Source organism: Neopsephotus bourkii, unplaced genomic scaffold, assembly GCF_033783945.1.
Source record: "Neopsephotus bourkii isolate Nb327-2 ecotype Australia unplaced genomic scaffold, CSIRO-AGI_Nbou_v1 NB_1131, whole genome shotgun sequence".
Taxonomy (NCBI): Eukaryota; Metazoa; Chordata; class Aves; order Psittaciformes; family Psittacidae; genus Neopsephotus; species Neopsephotus bourkii.
Window position 1 is genome coordinate 406155 of NW_026901617.1, and position 9622 is coordinate 415776.

A 9622-nucleotide genomic window follows, 5' to 3' on the forward strand; every position below is an offset into this window, starting at 1 on the left:
GATAAAGAATTGGCTGGATGGCTGCACACAGAAAGTTGTGGTCAATGGCTCAGTGTTTACGCAGAGAATGGTGATGAGAGGTGTCCCTCAGGGGTCAGTATTGGGACCAATCCTGTTCAACATCTTTGTTGGCGATACGAACGGTGGGATTGACTGTGCCCTCAGCAGTTTTGCTGATCTCATTAATCTAAGTGGTTTGGTTGATAACACTGAAGGGAAGGGATGGCATTTAGAGGGACCTTGATGCACTTGAGAGGTGGCCAATTCCAACCTCATGAAGTTCACCCAAGCCAAGTGCAAGGTCCTACAATCCTAGGACAATCCCAGGCACAGCTACAGGTTGGGCAGAGAAGAGATTCAGAGCAGCCCTGAGGAGAAGGACTTGTGAGTGCTGGTTGAGGAGAAACTGAGCAAGAGCTGGCTTCAGGATGTGCTCGCAGCCGAGAATGCTGACCGCATCCTGGGCTGCTTCAAAAGAGCATGACCAGCAGGTCAAAGGAGGTGATCCTACCCCTCTACTCTGCTCTTGTGACATCTCATTTGGAGTATTGTGTACAGTTCTGGTGTCCTCAACATAAAAAGGACACGGAACTGTTGGAACAAGTCCAGAGGAGGGCCACGAGGATGATCAGGGGACTGGAGCACCTCCCGTATTAGGACAGGCTGAGGAAGTTGGGGCTGTTCAGCCTGGAGAAGAGAAGGCTACGTGGAGACCTCATAGCAGCCTTCCAGTATCTGAAGGGGGCCTATAGGGATGCGGGGGGACACACACACTCTTCATTAAGGACTCCAGCAACAACTAAAAACATTGGTGTTAGTGGCACTGTTCCCAGGCTGAAAGTCAAAACACAATGCTGCACCAGCTACCAAGGAGAAAAGTTGACTGCTACTGCTAAACCCAGGATAAGACCTCATAGCACCCTTCCAGTGTCTGAAGAGGGGCTATAGGGATGCTGGGGATGGACTCTTCATTAGGGACTGTAGTGGTAGGACAAGGGGTAACAGGTTAAAACTTAAACAGGGGAAGTTTAGATTGGATATAAGGAAGAAATTCTTTACTGTGAGGGTGGTGAGGCACTGGAACAGGCTGCCCAAAGAAGTGGTAAATGCCCCATCCCTGGCAGTGTTCAAGGCCAGGCTGGACAGAGTCTCAGGTGACATGGTCAAATGTGAGGCGTTCCTGCCCAAGTCAGGGGGGTTGGAACTAAATGACCTTAAAGTCCTTTCCAACCCTGATCATTCTATGATGCTATGATTCTATACTGTCTGTTGTTCGCCTTTGTCTTAAAGTTAGCTGATGCTCTGGATGTTAGTGGCTTATTTAAAAGGTGATTTTAAGCACTTTGAACTAGATTATTTCCTGATACTGTTGTAAGAGTTCTTAACAGTAGCTGTAGTTGTGGAATCTGACAGCTTCCCTAGGAAGCATGTCAGAAAACTGAGCAGAGAATCAGGTGCTTCATCATTCATTTTGCATAGAATCATAGAATAGTTAGGGTTGGAAAGGACCTTAAAATCATCTAGTTCCAACCACCTTGCCATGGGCAGGGACACCTCGCTCTAAACCATATTACCCAAGGCCTCGTCCAACCTGGCCTTGAACACTGCCAGGGATGGAGCATTCACAACCTCCCTGGGCAACCTATTCCAGTGCCTCACCACCCTAACAGGAAAGAATTTCCTCCTTATAGCCAATCTAAACTTCCCCTGTTTAAGTTTTAACCCATTACTCCTTGTCCTGTCACTACAGTCCCTAATGAAGATTCCCTCCCCAGCATCCCTATAGGCCCCCTTCAGATACTGGAAGGCTGCTATGAGGTCTCCACGCAGCCTTCTCTTCTCCAGGCTGAACAGCCCCAACTTTCTCAGCCTGTCTTCATACGGGAGGTGCTCCAGCCCCTGATCATCCTCGGGGCCCTCCTCTGGACTTGTTCCAACAGTTCCATGTCCTTTTTATGTTGAGGACACCAGAACTGTACACAATACTCCAAGTGAGGTCTCCTTCGACCTTCTGGTCACACTCCTTTTGACGCAGCCCAGGGTACTGTTGGCTTTCTGGGCTGCAAGCGCACACTGCTGGGTCATGTTCATTTTCTCATCGACCAGCACCCCCAAGTCCATGTACATGCACTCCTAAACAAGGGTATTATAAAAGGAAATAGCATGTTCATATCAAACCAAAAATTGTTTTTTCTTTCTTCCTGGAAAGCTTGGCTGGAAGAATAATCTGCATAGAGGACCTGTTAAGCACAACACAACCTGAGAGAATGCAGATCAACCTGGCTTTTGTTCTAGAGGTGAAGACCTTTCAGTAGTTCATTTCCTCTCAAACTGCTGCTGTACTGCCAGAAAATAGATCACACACTGTTTACATTCTCTTACTTTAGCAGTATGGATACTGTGCATTTGTTTTATGGTTTTGAAGATGTTTAAGTGGCTCTTTGTTTACATACACCCTGAAGTGAAGCAAGCAGCGTTGCAAGCTTTGCACTGCCTCATGAGGATTTTGTTAGTGGACGTGTTCTGAAAAAACCCTGTTTGCTTTTGGCTTTCTTCTGTTTTGACAGAGTTATAGCACAGTTTCAGATCTTGCTTTTTTTTTTTTTTTATTTTTTTTTCCACTTGAGTACAGCTGCAGTATTCTACACTGAAATTTACATGTTTTGGGTTATTTTAATTCCTGCCTGGGTCTTGACTGATATAAACTGTATTCCTTTCTGTCTTTTTAGCTATTCCACCTAGTAAAAAGGGTGCTATCTATACAATGCCTAGACACTGCTAGTAATGACTCCCTTTTTTCAAAGGTATTATTTGTTGTTTTCAACACAAGTATTCTGTGTTGTGCTGCTAGTTTTCTCTATATTAAAAGCAAACAAATATTGTGTGGGTCAGTGTTGTTCATTAGATTTTATCATTATTAGATTTTATAATTCTTAGATTTAGATTTTTAGATTTTATCATTCTTATTAATTTGCTTGTTTTGCAGAGCAACATAGCCACAGATCAAGTATGCAGGTTAAGTTTATTGTGATGTTGATGTAGAACAATTCCATCTTATCTGATCCACAATTCTTTTAATCTATGTTTATAAATTTCACTTCACTGAAATTAAAAGCTGCTGATCATAAATCAATTGTGAATGGTAAATTGAAATAAATAAAAATATTTATTACAGACTTCAAATGCATGCAGGGGTATGTATCAGACTGATAACTAGATATAAAAAGGACTTAATGTATGTGGAGTCCCAGTAACTTTTATGGGAATTATTTTAATAACTACTACAGTTTTGAAGCTTAATTTCCACTTCTATTCTACACCATAACAGTAGAAGAATAATCCATTACATACACAATCAATGACAGAACATGTCATTGATTCTAGAATGTGCTGAAGGCTGGGTCTGCAGCAGATTTTATATGTCTAGTTGGTGTTTGAAGTGTTTAAATCTTAAATTGACTTACACATTAAAGCCTCCTCAGCTTGAACCGAGACCTATCTTTAGGTTCTCTACTTCTTTCTTCTTAGTCCAGTGAAGTCCCTGAAGGAACCTGCATTTCTGCTGCTAGGCAGAGAGAACAAGTGTAGTCTTGAAGATCGTACATGCTCTGTAGCCAGATTCACATGTTCATCTTCCTGGTTTACTTGCAGGCCTTTTTTGGCAGATACTTGTCCTGCTCACTCATGTTTTGCATGAGTAAAAGCATCCTGCTGGAGCATGGGAGAGGCAAAGTTAAAATTCCTCCTCTGCTTCAATTTCTCACATCTTGCAAGAATGCCAGTGCCTTAACAGCTGGGAGCTATAGTCAAATAAATACAATTCTGTGTTGCTATAAAGTGATAGCTTTATACAAACAAGGTCTTAGGTCCTTGAAAGAGATTGGAGGCATACTTTAAGCTTGAGAATTATTTCACCTGAATTCTGTAAACTAAGTTTGTAGGTCTTCTCTCTAGTCAGTGGAGTAAATGGCAGGATTGTAGGTTGGGTTGAATTGTCTTCTGGAGATGGCTACTGATACGCTTCAATACGGAGGGGACCCAGGCAGCTAATTTTTAAATAGTTAAAGTCAGATGAAATTAGTTCAACCCTGATGGGTACATTTTAAATTCGAGCCTAGGTTCCTATTCAGGGACTACCTATACTTGCCAGATGCAAGCCAGCTGACCCAGCATTTTGTGCATGGAATCACATCTATCTCCCAGTCCTTACTGATAGATACAGTTTGGCCTCTGAAAACCCAAACCTGAGCGTCTTGGCCTTGTCTGTATACTGAAACTCTCAACATTTGATTTCTTTTGAAACCATACATAAAGAAGGCAACAAGACCACCCCATCCTTTCTGTACTGGTTTCCTCCTTCCGAAAGCACCTGGGGATCAGCAGGGGAATGGCACAAAGAAGAAGCAGGAGTCAGAAACAAAGAGGAAACAAGAGATGGAGTAGAATCATAGTGGGTAAGGCTTCCAATCTTAATTTTGGTCTTTAATTCCCAGACTGTTCACATTTTCCAATGAATGACATAAAATATATAACATAAATCTGCATAGGATCAGGTGCTATGTTTTCTAATTAACGTGGTTTATTTTTTAAGCTGTCCTTAGGTGCGTCCTTTGCTGCCATTAAGAAAAAAGTCTGTATTTTGTTGTGAAGTTAACAGCGCTTCATGTTCTCACTTTCCTACGGTTCAAGATTTTCTACCTAAATTGAAGAGATTCACAGCTTGGCCTTCTACACATGGATAATACCTATTCTATTTCTGAGGTTATGTCAAGAAAACCCTTGCCAAAACCACAGAGGAAAATAAAAGCAACAACCTTGATATGTGGCAATCTAGGGGCAATAAAAATGCCTATAAGATTGAATCCTGAAAGAAGACAAATACAGAAATGTATTCTCTTGGATGTAGGCAGGAGATAGCACTGAGCTGCTCAGACCTTTGAAGCCAGGGGATATAGTGGGCATATGATCAAAAACAAGTATTTAGAAAAGCAGTAAATTTTAATATAGAAAATTGAGGCCCTTCAGGTACTACCAGATTAGGCAACAGCTGTGCGCAGACTCTGAGTATTGAATCTAGGTGTCTAACTTTTTTAGTGATTAAAGGCTATAATCCCTGTAAATTAACAAACACCATTTTTGCAGATGAGCTAGATTTTGAACAGCCACAAATCCATCAGACCTGACAAGATGCATGCCAAGATTCTGAGGGATCTGGCAAATGTAGCCACTAAGTTGCTCTCTCTTGTATTTGAAAAATCATGACAGTCAGGTGAAGCCCCTAGTGACTACATGCTACATGCATGTAGACGTACGCAGTCACAGTGATTTTCCAGAAAGGGTGTGCAGAGCTTTTGCCATCATGCAATCCTCTATACACATCCTTATTTGTGTGCATACAGTTGGGATAGGCCCCTTCTGGCCTATTTTCCTGGCTGTAAGGTCTCTCCTCTTTATGTCACCCTGCACTCTTTACTTGTCAGTCCAAGCCACAACTTGATTGTGGACCATTATTTCCATCCCTTGCTGTTCCTAGCTGAAAGTTCTTCTTACCAGGTTGGCCAGACTTAACAAACCTGTCAAGATGTTTAATTAATTAAGAGTTTAATTAAGATCAACCCTAGGGGTTGCACAGTGCTATCATGGTATTATCCAAATCCATGGTGAAAGTTTCACTTTCTTTATACATCAGTTGAGACATTGATTTTAAAGATCTCTTAAATTCTATGATGCTTTCCTTCTCTGTTCTCATCCCTCTTTCTGATGCTGTAAGCCTTCCTAGAAGTACTAATTTCCAACAATAAACTACATCAGAAATAGTCACAATGACCTACTTGTATTTGTGCCATAGTGGTAATTTTAGAATTATTGTTCTTTCAGTGTGAAAATGGGCTCACTTTATAGTCTACAAAGATCTGAAACTAACCGTATCTACCACCTAGTCCTCCATTTTTCAGTTTCGGAATTCATTACAAGATAGCTCCATGCTGGAACTCAAAGTACAGCTAAGTTATTTCACATACAAATTACGTTTAAGAGAAATGCACAGACTGTAGGAAATACGAAAATCTCACCTGTCAAATTGAACTACTCAAAAAGCTGAAAATACGTACAAAAAAATCTTACAGTTGATCTTAAAATATTTATTATCTAATTAACTATAAAACACTCCCAGTGCTTCAGGAAAAGAAATTATCCACAATAAAAGTACTCAGGGTCCTGTAGTCTCTGTAATTGCTGACAATTACTAGTAAGTTTAGAGAAATCATCACTTACTACTTACATGACCGCTCATGCAAACGTAGATTTCTTTTAACCTTTTAGGTATTAATCTTTCACAGGCACGCAGTCTTAGAAGCAGAAACTGTGCTCCGAATTTTCCAAGGGAAGCATTGCTGTTTAACGCAGATGTAAGTTTAGCTCCCTCTAGTGACTCCAACTGCTGCTTTGAATACCTACCAAGAAAAGGAACGTTTCCGTCCCCGATCTTCCATTCCAGGTGGAAAATGGAACCCCAATTATATAAATACATCTCTATCATATGACAAGATTGAATAGCGGAGGAAAAGAGAAAATAAAATATATCCTTTATTGTTATAGATACTACATAATTTAAAGTACATTTCTAAAACAAAATGAGCCTGCACTTAGTAAATAAGCTTTTGCACTTCAAGCAGTATATTCTGGTTAGCAAATACTGCAATACTTTCTGCTTACTCATAAAAACCTCACCAAATTTCATTTTCTAAAATCATTGCCAAAGAAGTGGTAAATGCTCCATCCCTGGCAGTGTTAAAGGCCAGGTTGGACAGGGCCTTGGCTGACATGGTCTAGAGTGAGGCATCCCTGCCCATGGCAGGGGGGTTGGAACTAGATAGCCTTAAGGTCCTTTCCATCCCTAACTATTCTAGGATTCTATGATTTTAAAAGGGAAAGCCAAGAGCAGTTATTAGCTAAAAAGTGGTCATAGAAATAATAAAGTGCCCTGAGACATATGAAACATACAAGGAAGCATTTATAGTAGCTGCCATACAGCTGTTTCTTGGTGACATATATAAAGGGAAGAAACAATAATGAAGAAGAAATGAGGATAATTCATCAGAACCTGTCTGTTCAGGTATGTTCTGCTTACTCAATCGATCCACAGCATTAAGTAAATTGTTCAGTCTAATAATTTTTACTGAAGTGACAGAAAAAAGCAATTATTTTAATATAATGAAGAATATTCAGTACAAATTGAGAGTACCTCACTCTCTCATTAAAATTCTTAATTGATCAGCTAAAAGCAAACAATGCCTAAACCAGCTGGCACTATGGCAGATCTTTGCTAATTTGTACCTGTGTGTGGGAGACCTGGAGTGTAACCAGCCCATGAAAGCACCAGAACTGGCACAAACAGGAGAGACGTGACATTGCTTCATTTGCTGGCAAGCACCAGTCTGATGAGACTTAGCCATGGTGGGGTGTGTGCAAAACTTCTTTAGTTTTCCTGTGCTCTTCCACTGCTTTCCTTAGGGGGAAGAAAAGCTGTGTCTACATTATCAACTCATGCAGTGCAGAGCAAGAAAAAACGAGTTGAGGACCCAACATCTACACCCCACACCTCTGGGGAAGGGGGTGTAACATCAGCTGAGCTTTAGTCTTGATGCTCGGAGGGTGTTTTCCCCTTTGGCTTCATCTGAAATTAACCAGCCCTATGTAGAGGGAGACTGGTCTACAGTGCAAATCCAAATGGAGAGTGTGGAAGGGATCAGGAAATTAAGTTCAGAAATCTACTAATGTACAATCTAAAATCCTGTTCTAGATGCATGCTGTGTTTGTGAAGTACTTCTCATTTTATGCAAGCTTCTGTTCATCCATGATCATAACATATTCAAAAGAATATTTCCATTAATAATATAGAATTTCCTTTTAGACTCCTTAGAATCTGAAGCCTGAACATCTAGGTGGTCAAATGGGTATCAAATTAACAATTAGTGACTTGTGGGTGCTATAGCTATATATCCTCCCAATACTAATTAGGTTTCTTCAGGATGTTGCAGTTGAGGTATCAAAGTTATGACAGAATGAGTAAATTCTTGTAGCATCTGCTGGTCTGCTGTTTGGATGGCAAGGAACAGACCTTGGTGGAGGAGGTTTTGTATTTTCTTTAAATAGGTATAATCACAAAATTCTCTCTAAATTCCTTGTTGCTCCTCCAAGAGGCAGGGGTAGGGTAGGCTGTGAGAGGCAGGTGGTGTTGACTGACACAGATCGCATGTGCTCCTTTATCTGCAGCTGTGTGCTAGCATTGCCCCCACAGAGCCACTTCTTTCACAGCTGGCTGAAATCCAGAATTTCTTTCACTGTCTCTGTGTAACAGTTACCTCAGGGCCAGGCTTCCAAACCTGGTATCTTCTGCCTTCCAGCTCAGCTCAGTGTTTGACAAACAGCAAAAGATGTGATGCCTTACGGATTTACTTTGCTGTCACGTTCCTAAAGTAGATGGAAAGTACACTGGAGTAGTCATGCACAGAGTCTGGTGAGGCAACTTCTTTGAGAAAATGTTTTCCACAGATGATGCGATTGCGTAGCCCAAATGTTGCTTATTCTGTCATTCTATGAAAATTTGGCATCTGGAAACACCAGGGTATTTACATACGGGAGACCAATAAGGACAATAATTGGATGCCTAGTGTTTTTTGTTTTAAATTACATTCAGTCACCTGCCATCTGTACAACTGATGGGTAAAGAGAACCAAGGGAAGGTTGCAGATGTTCCACATTTGCTCTCTCACAAAGCAGGAGTCTTGAGTCTCACTCATGATACTGATGGGCACCTCTGCTGCACTGGAATTCTGTCCACTGGAACAACAACCGTGCATTGGAACTCTGAAGCTGAACTTCACAACTTCCATTCAGCTTAGCAGTCAAATTTCAGAGTGTGAAAAAGAGAGGACGATAATTACACACAAGTTCCTATCGTAGAGAATCATGACTGCATCTGTACCCAGTTAATTTCCAATATCTGTGAAGTTGTCTGAGGTATATGAAGAATAAAGGAAACTTTGTAAAAAGTGAACAAGATACAGCCCTGGGAAAAAGGTTAGGATGACACCGCAGATCAGCCAACCAAGGCAATACCAAGGTAAGCACAAAGAGAACAAAACTGCTGATAGATCCAAACAGAAGAGTACTTCAAGTGAACCATCCCAATTAACATAATACATACCCACCCTTGCGTAGGAAAACCCCTACCAATGCAGCCCCTTCCCCATAGCAAATGCACAGTAAAAGGAAGATGCTGGGACTTCACTAAGTAAAGACGGGGCAACTTGAGAGCCAGTGGGAATGAGGTTGACTAAACATGACAAGAAAAATACTGATAACTGTTGCTCAGCATATATAAAATGTTTACTGTGAACTGAAGCATGCTACCTTCACGAAGTTACCACCTAGCACACATCTCTGCACAGACAGGAAATTAACAAGTATCTCAACTCTATGTTAATTTGCTCTCTGCACACCAGAACCCTGATTTTTGGCACAAGAAACTGATGCGTAACTTAGAACAGGTCTCCCTGAGATGCCTGCTTTCAGCTTCATCATTGTTTCCCATATCTGCTCAGTGTTTTATTTTTAAGTC